This window comes from Leguminivora glycinivorella, chromosome 24 (assembly GCF_023078275.1).
Source record: "Leguminivora glycinivorella isolate SPB_JAAS2020 chromosome 24, LegGlyc_1.1, whole genome shotgun sequence".
Taxonomy (NCBI): Eukaryota; Metazoa; Arthropoda; class Insecta; order Lepidoptera; family Tortricidae; genus Leguminivora; species Leguminivora glycinivorella.
The window spans coordinates 10,624,370-10,639,860 of record NC_062994.1 but is presented as its reverse complement, the minus strand read 5'-3'; the positions used below and the strand labels follow the sequence as shown (position 1 = coordinate 10,639,860).

The 15,491-nt window shown below is 39.7% G+C and overlaps 1 pseudogene; it reads right to left on the bottom strand.

The window, feature by feature from the left end:
- Positions 1-1,916: 1,916 nt before the first annotated feature.
- Positions 1,917-5,458, bottom strand: LOC125238834 (annotated as a pseudogene).
- Positions 5,459-15,491: the final 10,033 nt, after the last annotated feature.

Below are 15,491 nucleotides of genomic sequence, written 5' to 3'. Positions count from 1 at the left end.
AATTATGCGAGTGAGAGTGTAATTTAGATTTTTATAAGGAAACAAATATTTTTAAGCGACCCGATCAGATATACGGATAAGGACCCTCCCATATCTACCGTCTCGCGATCATAGCGTCGGGCCAACTGTATGGCTAAGCCGCGCCTTTTTCCATACAGTTGGCCCGACGCTACGCTAGCAAAACGCTAGAAAGAGAGACTATGTTTTTGCCGGACACGAAGCATCACAATTTTTTGCCGGGAATATGTCGTCATATACTTATGGCCCCTATAGAGAATCGGATATGTTGTCACGGCCGTTCATAGTCATATACTTATGCTGGTGACTGTTCCATGAACATCTGGTCTAGTTGAATGGAGAAGTACCATTCAAAACGAGCGTTAACTTTCTAAACAACGATCAACTTACGGTTACTTACGTGTTCGTGGTATGCACAGGGTAATCTTTAATGAAATTGAAACATTTTTTTATATATAAATTTGAACCAGAAGCACACCATACGGAATATAGGTACTTATATACCCGCCCGCCTTTCCCTTTCTTCTATTCTAAGTAAGAATCGATTAATAAGTATCTAAATATGTAAAAATAAATTAAATTGTAATTGTTTACATACAACCTGGTTGACAAAATGTGACGTAGGTGCTGTCATATATATTTTTAAAATGACGTACTGTTAATACCAGCGTAATAAAAATGTATTCCAATGAGTAAAAGAAAACATGAAACTTTTTTCAATTTAACCGAACTAGAATGAAATCATTTATACTCATTCGGTTGTGTTCGTTATTTTCTTTAATAATGTGATATATTTTTATTTATTTTTTATGCACAAGCCATGCACCTTTAAACTTTAAATGAGATTGGATCTCCACCTGACATATTTGATTTACCCTATTTATTTTGAGCACAGTTTTACACTGGTATGGTTTTTCGTGTACGTACACTATTTTCTGTCAAAATATTTGTCAAATTTAATTGTCAACGCGGAGCGACCGGCGACACGTCTGCCTCCGATGAGCCGCTCACGGCATCTAATCGAAAGGAGAATTCTGACAGCAATGGCGAATGTATGGAAATTTTACGATAGTTTAAATTTAAGGTAAAATTTCTTTGTTGCCTTTGAGAGGAAAAATATAAAAAACCTCAAAACTTCTAGTCCATTTATCTGGCTTTTAGAATCACTTAATGTTATAACTAAAGTATTGAATTTTTTTAACAAAGTTTACTAAACGGCAACATACGTTTTTCTCATTTTAGGTCAACTTTGCGTGGGTTTATTTATTATACCTTTAATAATTAGAGATTCTGAATAGTCAACAGTTGTAGACACACTCTTTAAGATAATAACTACATTTATTTTATTTCATTTAATTTAGAAATCTGAGCAGCATTTGTTAAACGCCGAATGCACTTTTCGAGGATTTCGTACGACCCCCTCTTAAGCCCAGCTGTACCAATTTAAACCCCAATGTTGCTAGCCAGCGATTTTTAAAATTTGTTACCTTTGTGAAGATTTCGTTGACCGTCTATAAATTTTGTTTACATTTATAACACTACCCTAATGCGGTTGGGAATTGAGGGAAGGCATGGATAAATTCGCACACATCCAGCAGGCCTCCGTGGCGCAGTTTGAAGCGCGCGATGCCCCCGGCAAGGCCAGAGTAGTAAGTAAGTAAGTAAATATTCTTTATTGCACCATTTTACATGTTATAAGTATACAGAATGTTTAGTGAGAGTATAACTAGGTAACAACAGGCGGTCTTATCGCTAAAAAGCGATCTCTTCCAGACAACCTTAGGGTAGCTGGAAAAACGGAACAGAAACAAAAGTTAACAGGCAGTGCAAGAACAAAAAATATAGAGAATACCAACACAAACACACATACATATATACCGAATACATAAATAAATATACCTTACATACACATAATACATACATACATACATACATAAATACAATAAATAAAAATGGCAACTTAAGATAGAGATAGATAGTATAATTTAAGCTGATTTTTGAAAATTGGAAGAGATTTTGCTAGTCTTAATTCTACTGGTAAGGAATTCCACAACCGTACAGCCCGGAAGGTAAAAGAGTTGCTATAGAATTTAGAAGTAGATGGTGGGGGAGCAAGAATATGAGTTTGAGAACATCTGATAGAAGAGAGAAACTTGAAACGCTCTTTGAGATAAGGCGGAGTAGAAGGGTTAAAGAGAATGCCAAAAAGAAGGGCGAGTATATGAGAGTCCCGGCGGCGACGAATAGGGAGCCATTTGAGCTGAGAACGGAAGTGAGACACGTGGTCATATTTGCGCAAGCCGAAAATTAATCTTATACAAAGATTCTGCAGACGCTCAAGTTTATTGAGTTGATCCTCCGTAAGGTCAATATAGCAAATGTCGGCATAATCTAATATGGGCAATAAGAGAGATTCAGCAAGCGCAATCCTAGTTGCGTAAGGCAAGAGATTACGAAGCCTACGGAGAGATGCGGCCGCAGCGAACATTTTCCTGCTAACCTCACTCACCTGAGCTGTCCAAGAAAGACTCTGATCCATCAAGATACCCAGATTTTTAACCTTTGGAGAGAATGGAATCCGTACGCCATCAAACACAATGGCAGGTAAAGAATTAAAGTCAATCCTGGAAGTAAGCTTTGAGCTACCTATGACTATTACCTGGGATTTAGTAGGGTTTACCGAGAGACCGTAACATTTAGTCCAGTTTAGTATTCTCTCCAGATCAGTGTTTAAGGCGCAGATAGTCTGAGGTAGATCGGCAGCAGAGTAGTTACTTCGCTTTCTGCATTTCTAATGAAACCGCATCCACTAGCTACGCGTCGAATCGCATTATTCGCATTCAAATGTATGAGAACTCGATTCGTCGCGGCTCGATTCCGCCTTAGTGGATGTCAGGCGTAACGCTCCGCTTTCAAAACGCGCATGTGCGCTTTTACCCTCAACTGGCATAGGGTGCCTTTTGGGGGTAGTTTTTGTTAAAAGTGTATTTAAATACCTAAAGATACATATATAAGTACAGACTGTAGAATGTTCGTTGTCGTAGATTAGCTCCTCAAAGTAAGGGCCAAAGGAATGCCTCCCTTGACCCTTGACGCTCTGGACAACGTGCGCGGCGGGGTCCACGAGCAGTTTCACTCGCGTGTTCTTAGATGGCGCCACTGAGTACTTGTGGAGGACGGCCGCGAGGCCCGCCAGGGACTGCATGAGACCGAGGCGCTCACCTGTGGAAGAAGAGCGTTTTATAATCAAGCCCTTTCAAACGATTTAGGCCGACAACAGACAGTCTTAAAATTCATAATCTTAAAAAAAAACTTGTATGCGATCTGTCAGATCAATCTGAAAAAAAAAAATCTTAAAAAATAAGACTGTGTATGGACAGTTGCGAAATTGTATGGAAATCCGTGCACTCGATCTGATTTCATAAGATTATGATTTTTTAAGAGTAATAGCCTTCCTGAGCTTACTTACCGTGGGACTCACTCAATTTGTGTAATATCCTATAATATTTTATTTATTTAAGTACTGAGATATTAAGCTTACCAATGCAAGCTCTCGGCCCCTCTCCAAATGGTAAATACGTGTTCTTCTGAATCTCACTCAAATTCTGCGGAGCGAACCTCTCTGGGATAAACTTCTCGGGGTCCTTGAAGTACTGTGGGTCTGTCTGGATGGCTTGCAGTGGTATAACGACGTGTACGTCAGGTTCGATGGTGACATTCGTACCGGGGAATTGGTACGTAGCTGTGCTCTCTCTTACCAGAAAGCCCAGTGACGGGAACAAACGCATGCCTTCTCTGTAAAGTAAAATGATAAGTAAAACTAGGTGCTGTCAGAAAAAGGCAACCAGGATTTTGATGAAACTATTCGTAGTTTTTAACCCTCGACGCAAAAACTACGGGGTGTTATAAGTTTGACGTGTGTGTCTGTGTGCGCGTCTGTCTGTGGCATCTTAGCTCCCGAAAGGATGAACCGATTTAGATTTAGGTTTTTTTAGTTGAAAGCTGAAATAGTCGGGAGTGTTCTTAGCCATGTTTCATGAAAATCGGTCCACTAGGTACTTATGTCCGAGGTTTTTTCAAATTTTTAATTTGTGGTTAGGTTAGTTGCACATAATGCACATGAATATGTAGAAAACAGAAATACTTACTTAACACACATGTGCAAATATTCCATCTCTTTAACAGCATCGTAGCAAAGCTTTCCATCATATCTAGAAAGCACTTCATCGATCTCCTGCTGGCATTTGGCCTGCTCCTCAGGATGCAGAGCCAGCTGGTGCAGAGTAAAGCTGGTCGCTGAGGAAGACGTCTCGAATCCCGCCGCGAAGAATACGAACACCTGCGCCGCCATCAGCAGGTCATCCAGCTCCAAATCCACCACCTTCGGCGTCCCATCATCGTTCCTCTGTTCTATAGACTCTCCCACAATCTTCCCCTTCTGCTTCAATTCTAGAAGCAAGTCTATGAAATCATTTCTCCCTGAAGGCTTGTAGTTTCTCTGCTCCATAATACCTTTAACTAAAGCTACTGTATTCTTCTCAATTTCTGGCGCTAAATAATCGAGATTCTTAGCCCATTCCGTAGCCACTTCCTTCAAAAGGAAGACGAATCCATCCCTGATTGTAAACGTGAAGATTCGCTTGCCTAGGTTTCTGAAAGTTGAGGATTCGTCGGTGATGGAGTTAGTGTCTAAGCCGAAGCCGCAGGCGCCGATGAAGTCTGTGGTGTAGCGCGCCATGAGGTCGCGCACGTCCAGCTCCGCGCGGCGGCGGCGGAGGGCTGCAGCCGCTCCGTGCGCTCCACGATCAGGGGGAACATCGCCTTCAGCTTGCCCGACGTGAACGCCGGTGTCATCCTCTGCCTCAACAGCTTCCACAGATCCCCATCAGCGAAAAAAAATTCTTCATCATCGGTTCTCTGACAGTTTTGTGTGCGATCAACCCTCTCGGATAGAACTTGTTGAAGTCCGTTATCAAGATACTCTTTATCAAGTCAGGGTCTCGGATTACAAGTGCTTTGGAGCTCGCAAAGTAGAAGCCGACAAGTTTGTCTGTACAACTCTGTGTAGTAGTCGGTCATGCTCTGTTTTTGAAAGAACAACCGAGCTGCGTTGCCCAGAAATGGTAATGGCTTGTCATGTTTGACGCCTTTCTTTCTCCAATAGTCGAACCCTTGCGTACCGTACAAATATAATGACCATAATAGCACTATAACGGCTATGTAAATAAACATCTTGAAGCTCGACAAGCTACACTCTTATATAAATTTGAACAATAACGAAAATCCAACCAATATTTATGGTCTTTTCACTTATGATAATGATAACTTATCATTTGATGAAGATTAGGAGAGCCAGGCAAAGGTTGATACTTACGTATTGCAAAAATATTATCAAGATTTTTTCCAGAAGACATATCCATACCACCATTATAAATGGGAAAATTGGGAAAGTGTCTGTGTCTGTTTGTTTCTCCGTCTTTCACGCCAAAACGGAAGGACGAATCGACGTGATTTTTTAAGTGGAGATAGTTGAAGGGATGGAGACTGACATAGGCTACTTTTTGTCTCTTTCCAACCCCCTACTTCCCTAAAATGGGGAGTGGAAATGTGTGTGGAGCATTCCCCAATTTTCGAATTTATCGCGAGCGAAGCCACGGGCAAAAACTGGTTAGTAATAATTTCAATATTCACTTTCAATCTTTGGACTTAAGTAGCTTCAATGTACTTATGGTACCTTAGGTTTGACACTTATGACAGATACCATCTAATGTACCAAATCTCGATTTAATATTAATAGGCTTAGTTATCTAATCAAGATTTAAAATTATTTATAGAGTAAGACCAACCTAATTTGGCAACTATTTTGACGGCGTCCCATGTGCAGGTGTTATTAACCACAAAAACGGCGGGGTGAAGTTTGACGTGTCTGTCTGTGGCATTGTAACTCCCGAACGGATGAAACGACTTAGATTTAGTTTTTCTTTGTTTGAAAGCTCAGTTAGTCGGGAGTGTTCTTAGCCATGTTTCGTGAAAATCGGTCCACTATGCCGGGTTTCTTTTTAAATTTTGTGGTTAGGTTATTTTAAACCACTTAAACGTTAAATTTCTCTATGATGTTTTTTTAATTGATTGATACATGTCAAAAAAAAATTCTATAAAGTTGTGAACGGAATTAAACAAAACATTCACGTATTAAAAATATTGCTTTATTTCTCTACAGTCGCGTATAATAAATACTAACATAATATTTACAGTACACATGCTAAATAATAGTTACAATAATAGCATCAAAGTCATAATGATCAAATAGATAAACGGTGTTCAAATTATCAATTCTCATAACAACACATTTCTAAGTGTATGGCACTGGTCCCACCGCGAGCTAGTAAACTAGAAGCTATCGGCTAGAAAAACGAACAAAAGATAATCACTCCTGTGTAAATTAAAGAGACGCTGCGATGTTTATAGTTACTCGCCCAGCGGTGAACTATCAATATCGCCGTCAGGGTTCGAGGATATATATCAATGGATATATAAATATCCGATATTTATCATTTGTTTATAAATATTGCAATACAAAAATGGTTTTAAAAAATGTAACATTGTTAAAAATATAGTTTTTTTTGTGTTTGTTACTGTTTTTCTACTAAATGTTATGCTTTTTAGTAGAATTTTCCTTATCTAAAGTTGTATTCATAAATAATGCAACAAAATAATACTATGCCTTCCATACAAAATGGATATATATCATAAATATCCGATATTTTCGAACCCTGATCGCCGTGTCTCTTTTATTTGCACGGGAGTGCCTATCTCTTGTACGTTGTTGTAGCCGATAGCTCATAGCTTACTAGCTCGCGATGGGACCAGTGCCTAAGGCCTCATTATTGGGGTTAACTGGCAGAAACTTTTTACGCATATATTTGATTCGTATATTAGTTCTTGGCAGAAACACTTTACGCAGCATATGCTTTGGCACAAATCATTTCGCAGATTTTTGTAATACCGAATCGTCTGTTGTCATCATAGCTGGGCATTAACTCGTTAATCCGTTAATCGTTAATTAACGAAGTTAACATTTCGATTAACGGATTAACTTTTAAGTTAACTTTAAAAAATGTTAACGGATTCGTTAACTTCCGTTAAATTTCATCGAGTCCGTTAATCGTTAATCCAGTACCCCAAGCGGCTCGCTGCGCCGCGAAAACCACGTTCTTACTGCTACTGTAAAAGCCCGTAGTACGGCAAAACCTAGGATTTATCGGTAAAAGCAGATCCATCGGTTATAAACAGTCTAAAGACCAATTGGCGACTTTGGATCACTTATTCGAGAATCTTATTAGGCGTGCTAGATCGATCACTAACCTGGGAATGAGTGCAATCATCAGGCATGACAGACATCGCGCAACCGACGCATCGAGTTAGAGTCCGGCGCGGGCCTTAGATTACTCTACCAAGTTATCGTGGCCCACAGCATCGAGTTGTCATCTCAAATCTCAATTTGAAGAACCGACGCACCACGATCGCGACCGCATGAATGACCCAATAATTACCAATCCAAAGTAAAACCTAGGATTTTGGCCAACCAACGGCGGTAAAAGCCCGAAGAGACCGTAATTACATTTCGGTTTTTTACCGATTGGTGTCACAGGTTTTAATGGTTTTTGGTGGATACTTAGTAAATAGAAATACATAATACCTACAGTGAAGTCCTATTTTTATGACATGTTAACGGATTATCGATTAACTTTAACTTCCGTTAAATCTACCGAAATGTATCGCTTTAATGATTAACGAAGTTAACTTCTTAAGTAACGGATTAACGATTATCGAAGTTAACTATTTGATTAACGGTGCCCAGCTATGGTTGTCATAATGTTGATGAGCTTGAGCAAGTCTTCTAGTCGAACAATACATTTGCAGATAATATTTGTGCATAATATTTAGGCGGCATAAAGTTGTAATTTGCTATTTGATAGCGAGTTGGATGTGTTGGGGATGCAAGATACCTAACACTCCTCCTCGCTTCGCTCGTCGTCGTACCTAACGGTGACTCTGGGGCAGTTTTTCTTTTCTGATAGCGAGTAATAATTCTGCTAATGTAATATTATGCTATAAGATTATTATGGTACATACAATTATGCTAAACCAAAGTCGACCAAAGTAATGTTCTGTAAAACAATATTCTGCCAAATGTATCTTATGCGTGGTAGCAATAATGCCAACTTGCCAACTAAGTTTTCTCATAAATTAAATATAACAAGATCATACCATCCCATACATTAAAATGCGACCGCCTACGAACGCACTTACACTCCACCACACATAGATGGCGCCACAAAAAAATGCCTTGTTGCCACCGATTATGTGTAGATTGGCATTAAGTGTCAATTCCGAGCCGTAAATCTATGTCAAAAGTGACACTTAACGCCATCTACAAGTATAATCGAAAGTTACAAGACATTTTTTTTGTGGTGCCATCTATGTGTGGTGGAGTGTAAGCGCGGTCTTAGGCGGTCGCATTTTAATGTATGGGATGGTATGATCTTGTTATATTTAATTTATGGTTTTCTGCAAAATTACCATTCGACTGAAAGTATTTCTGCGAAACATGTTATGCGAAGTGTGTTTCGGACTAAAATTATTCTGCCAGATGAGGGTAACCCCATTATTAGGCGTGCAGCAGGGCGGGGGCGGGGCGCGATGTCAAACAATTGAAGCTCATACAATACAAGTGCCCTGGCCCCGTAGCCGAATGGCATTTCTACGTCGCGAAACGAAAACGAAACGTTGCGAAAGGTAGTCTGGCTCTGTCGCGCCAATACGCAAGATCGATAGAGATAGATATCTACGAGCGTTTCGTTCGTGAGCGTTTCTGCATTCGGCTACGCTGGTCCCGTAGCCGAATGGCATGCAAATATAATCTATCGCTATCGCTCTTGCGTATTGGCGCGACAGAGCCAGACTGCATTTCTGCGGCGGCGCAGAAATGCCATTCGGCTACGCGACCTGAGTCGACGCTGTATTATATCCGCTCCGAGCGACCACTCAGACCTTAACACTTAGGTATTAACTCGAAAATATTGCTATGGATTGAAAAAATAAGTTTCAATAGGTACATTACCAGAAACAGAATAAGCTTTTCAGTACATTCTGGTGCCTACTTTATCACACTACGCACTAGTGCGCATAGAGGTACTTTATGTGCCCATTAGGTAATTTCAAAGGGTAAAATGTTCTAAAAACGTCGCAAAAAATACGTTATTCATTCGAAAACAAGATCATTAACCGGAGTACCTCGCTTTAACTATAATTATTCAACTCGATTGAATTACAATCATTGCATGTCTGTAAATGTTACAAATTAAAACTTTAAATCAACTCCGTGCTTTCATAACAATATAAAAAAAAACTTTCAAATCATTGGTCCGTAATAAAATAATAACACAATAACATTATTCACTATTCTATTATTTTAACTAGCGGCCCCGGTTACTCACAGGCAAAGACATATATAACTCCGTATAGACAGATAAAGTCTAAGAAAAAAACCTAAAAAACGTACGTACCATACACAAAAAGGTACGGTGGCCAAGATGGCGTTACACCTTTGGGGTACGCTCAGCTAGATGGCGCTAATATTAATATTTGACATTTTAACACATATATTATCTCAAGCTAAGAATATGTGCCAAATTGTCAAAACGGAGGTTCAAAAGTTTTAAGCCTGTGTCAAGAGATGGCAGTCTATGCACTGTGATTACACATTTTACTTCGACAGTAACTCTTTATAATACTCTATCCTATTTGCTCACGGGATTAAATCATAAAAATGGAGATAGCAAGTTATCCGTAAAAGATAGACATCATCTCAGCCCTTTATCGTCCACTGCTGAGCATAGGCCTCTCTTCTAGTGCGCCACTTGTCCCAGTCCTGAGCTAGCTCATCCAGTTGTGACCCGCAATTTTCCGGATGTCGTCCACACAACGAGCTAACGGATGCCAAGCGCTTCTTACATCTGTGGACTATATATATCGTGGACTAAATGAGAGGTAAAATTCCCTTGAGCATGCCTGATTAACAAATATCATCATATGAATGGGTCAACCCGCTCATTTTGCCAAATTAGTTACAATGTCTTCACAGGTAATATATGTACTTTACAATCTATATACAACAGTACACAGTACTTTGATTTGTAAAAAATAATATAGATAATACCACAGAATATATAATAGTACAAGTACAGAAGGCCCACTGCTTTGATGTTCACGAAAACAACATTCTTACAAAGAAACGAGCCGCACGTGCGCGGCGTCCGGTGATAGGGTTACCTATGGATTAAAACGAATTAATACTCACATAAAATGTTATACTATTATATTCAAGTCTTGGGTAATTTCTAGGTACATATACAGTATTTATATATTTTTGTTCAAGTTCCAACATCACAAGATTCACAAGCCATGAACTTTCAGTGGGACTTAATCAGTAGTAGATCTGTGTAAGAATATCCTATGGTATTTATTTTATTCAATATGTCTATTTTATTAGCCACTCCACACGCAGGTATCGCTTAAAAAAACCTCGCGACGTAAAGTAACAATAGAAAGTGCAAACATGCATTCCGTGAGAACGCGCGCCACCCCTGAGTAGGCCGCGAACTCGCGGCCGCCAGGATGTACTTGTAGCGCGGCGATAGAATCGCAGAGTGAGCCGCCCCTGATAATACTCAGATGAAATTGTCATTAGGTCCACCTGTCTCTAATTTGGTTCTATGAGTTTTGGCTTAAACTAAAAAAAACATGAATACAACTTTCTTAGGAACGACAGGAAAATCTATGATAGTGCCATCTGTCAAAACTACACATCAACCAATCCCATATTTTTATTACTACAAAAGTCAAAAGTCACCACGACATTGGCAGAATCCACCTGGCTCAAAATAGCAAGGAGTAAAAGCCATGGTAGGAAAAAAACAAAAAAAAATATATTTTTGCTACAACCCAAATTCTCTTTTCTAGTTACATACTATTTCTATTCAACGATAAGAAAACACTCAGGCATGAGTAGCTTGAATCGCTTGTATCGTGGCCTGTACTGTGGCCTGCACTGCCTGAATCGTAGCCTGATTATCCAACTCATCCTTCCCGACAGTGTTAAACTTCTTCTTTGACGTATCAATATTGTGTCTACGCTTCATATGCTTCTTATAATTAGAGCCATTTGTAAAGTCTCGCTGACAAAATATACATGTGTACGGTTTAGCTCCTGTGTGCTGTCTTAAATGTAGATTCAATCGAGTTTTGAACCGGAATTGCTTATTACAATATTCACACACATAAGGCATCAAATCTGTATGGACTATGGAATGTGATTTCAAATGCCGTTTCACTCTAAAACTTTTACCACATTGCTCGCAGACAAATGGTTTCGCTCCTGAATGGAGACTGATGTGCGAGATTAAGTTACCGCGGGCTCGGAATGCTAATGGACAAAACTCACACTTGTGTGGCTTCGAGTCTTCATGAGTATTCATATGTGTGCTAAGCGTACCTTTAGTGAAGAACATTTTACCGCAGATATGACAAGCGAATTCTCTATTCCGTTCCATATGTACTAGTTTGTGCTGTTGTAGATTACTTCTAGATTTAAATTCTTTATGACAATGCTCACATTTGAGGTCAGAATCCAACGTCTCCTGTTTGCGATTCTTCTTTTGACTTCTTGAAAATATTAAGATGTGATCTTGAAGGAGTTCTGGGGTTTCAAAGTTGGTCCCGCAGTTCGAACATGTTGTTAGATACGATTTTCGATGAGACGTGGAGACATGTTTCTTAAGGCAGGATGATGATGAGAAACGTTTGTTGCAATATTCGCAACACCGTCTGAGACTTTTGTTATGAGTTCGCACATGGTTTATAAAGGATCTGTAGCTGGATATTACCTTATCGCAGTCTAAGCATTTGAATACGCAGCAGCAAGAATGGATTTGCAAGGAATGTAGTTGTAATGATTCCATGTTCTTACACTGGGCGTCACATTGAGCGCAGCGGCACATATATTCTTCCCAAGTTAGTAATACTCCGCAGTCATTCAGTCCATAATCCTTTTTGCGTTTAGACTTCTTCTTTTTCTCTACCAATGGAACATTGCTGTCAGTAGAGAAGCCATCGGAGTCAATTGAATTGTCGTAATGTTCATTATCGCTTATCTGTTCAGACTTAACTTGAAAATCTATGTGGAGGAGTGTATTGGCGTCTACAGTTGTTATATGCTCTAACTGGTCGCTACTTTCTACTTTTACCTCTTGTTTTGTCGTCTGGAAGTCCTCCCAATCCTTATCCACAGGTTTGATGACGGGAATATTGTCTGCAGAATCTTTTCGTGAGATTTTGATCCGCTTTGATCGTCAGCTGTTTTCTTTACAAAAATGGACGTCAGTTTCGCTTGCGCGGTGCGTGTGTTGTGTAGAAACGCCCAGGTTTTCTCTAATAAATCGAAGCATGAGAAACAGATTGTTGTTGGGAGGACAGTGGACGTAATATCGATGTTTATCCACTGCATTTTTGTGAGAATTTTTGAGGTGACGGCGACATCATCTTCTGCTGATATTAGCTGCGCTATTGGAGTTGTTTCTGCGCAGAGGCGGCAGTAAGTGTCTACTTGATCCGACATTATTTATAACCAACTATCTTTTATGCACATTTGATTAAGTATTTGTAATAAATCCAAAGAATTATCCACTAGAAATTGATAAACAACTACGGCAGTGTGACGTACGAATGCAACAGTGTTGCCAGCGCAGATTTTTGATAGCACGTTCGAATAGCTACGTTGAGCATAGCTATAGTCTGGCAAACCCAATTTATCAATTAAACAGAAAAAAACATACACTTCTACGCGTCTGTTTCTAGCGTTAGATGAAGTAGAAGTGATTCTTGCTCATCTCGTTGGATTATGATGTTTGAAATAAATAGATAGCTCATGGTGCTTGCACAAAGAGCATGTTACTTGTGTAGTATGTTTCCTCGCCCAGCACTTTTCTTGTATCCCAGAAACCATCCCTTATGAAGGTACAAATTATGAAATAAATAATAAGCATTTTTTTCGGACAGTACAATCCATAGTTTGTTAGTTACAAAATAACTTAAATCTTAAATTACTATTATGTCAGTACCTACTTAAACTAAGATGTCGTGAGGTCCAGTGCCTAAGTCCGTTTTCACATCATCCGATCCGATATCGGATGTCGGAAGGATTTCAATGTAAAACTTCCAAGATGGCGCCTGTAATGTATGGGATATCGGTCCTACATCCGATATCGGATCGGATAATGTGAAAACGCACTAAGGCTTGCCACAGACAGTCTTAAAAATTCATAATCTTAAAAAAAATTTGTATGCAAATTGACACTGACAGATCTGTCAGTGTCTTGTCAGTGTCAGTTTGAACTGTCAGATTGCATACAATTTTTTTTAAGATTATGAATTTTTAGGACTGTCTGTGGGAAGCCTAACAAGTGCACTATCCCATCTCCCTACCACTACAGCCAGGAGACTGTGGCCGAGTGGCGGCTTAATTATCCCACTTTCACCCTAAGTCCGTTTTCACATCATCCGATCCGATATCGGATGACGGAATTTCAATGGAAAAATATCCAAGATGGCGCCGGAAGGGTTTCAATGTATGGAAAAAATCGACGCGGTGTCAAGCCCATGGCAGTTGGCCTGTGATGTATGGGATATCGGTCCGACATCCGATATCGGATCGGATAATGTGAAACGCACTAAGTGTAAGTAATCATAATCATGTAATGACATCGGCTGTAAATTATTTTGCTTTTAATTTTCTATCAGGCGCTATTCAATTGGCATCGAGACGAAGTCGTAGGCAAAATTTCGATCTTATTGGTAGACGGTCTATCAAATCTTGTAACATTTGTGATGATTTAAAAATATTTTAAGCGGGTTACTCACATATTAAGTCGATATAGCGTTCGACATGTTTCGGTTCAATTTTTTCAGGTTTCGGGTCGCTACTCTTGAGAAAGGTTCTCGAAATTGAACCGAAACATGTCGAACGCTATATCGACTTAATACGTGAGTAACCCGCTTAAATATTTTTAAATATGTATGAGTCTCACGGGAGTTTTATAGTTAAAATTTGTGATGATGTTTACAAATGAGTTGCGTATTCTATAAAGTATATTAATTATTACTGGCCTCAGCTCTATCCATACTAGCGAGTCTATAACCTAACCACAAAATTAAAATTTTGAAAAAAACCCCGACCGCGACATAGTGGACCGATTTTCATGAAACATGGCTAAGAACACTTCTCACTAACTCAGCTTTCAAACAAAAAAAACTAAATCGAAATTGGTTCATCCGTTCGGGAGCTACGATGCCACGGACAGACACACACAGACAGACAGACAAACAGACAGACAGACAGACAGACAGACAGACACGTCAAACTTATAACACCCGCGTCGTTTTAAAAATGCAAATCGGGGGTTAAAACTACGCGTAGAAATGTAAAAAAGCGTAGGTAGCTCATCGGCCAATTGTCTTCAAAAAAGCGCGGATGATCTACAACGAAATTAACACAATTTATAAACTTAGAATGTTATAATATAATAATGTGTAGCCAGGTCATAGCAAATCTTTAGATATAATTTAGTTAACTAATGTTTAGCCAATATTGCCTCGTTCCCTTCAATGTACATCTGTACTGAGGATCGCGACCACAAGTAGCGTGGTTCCATAAATGAACGCGGATTGATTGATTGATTAGAAATGTAAGTACACTGCACTGATATAGTTTGATATAGATTTTTGCTTGAATTTGCCGCTTGACTACGTCGGTGTCAAACAAGCATACAGTCCGCCTGATGGAAAGCGGTCACCGTAACCTATGGACGCCTGCAACTCAAAGAGTGTTACATGCGCGTTGCCACCCCATTAGAAACTTGTACACTCCCCTTTGCTGTGTTAAGTATAAGTACACAGCAAAAAGGAGTGTACAAGTTCAAAGGAGGGTTCGGGTTGCCGACGACTCAAAGGACAATAGACGGAACAAATTAGTTCCGTAAGTCCTCCCGTCGTCAGCTCCCCGCACCCTCGTTGAGCTCTGGCAGCCTTACTCACCGGCAGGAACACAACACTATGAGTAGGGTCTAGTGCTATTTGGCTGCGGTCTTCTGTAAGGCGGAGGAACTTCCCCAGTTGGGCTCTAGATTCGAGCGAGACGATATCCGCTGTGCTGTGCCTTACCACACAAAGCGGAATATCATACGCTATGCCCTACCTCCTACATAAAGATTTGATAGACGGTCAATCTATAAAATAAAGTTGGTGCAGTATGCGGAAGACGTGTCGTGAGTGAATAGCTAGCTCAGATAGTATCAGAGGTACAACATAGTAATCTATTGCAATTCAGAGATACGCTGGAATCACAAGTTCGTCCT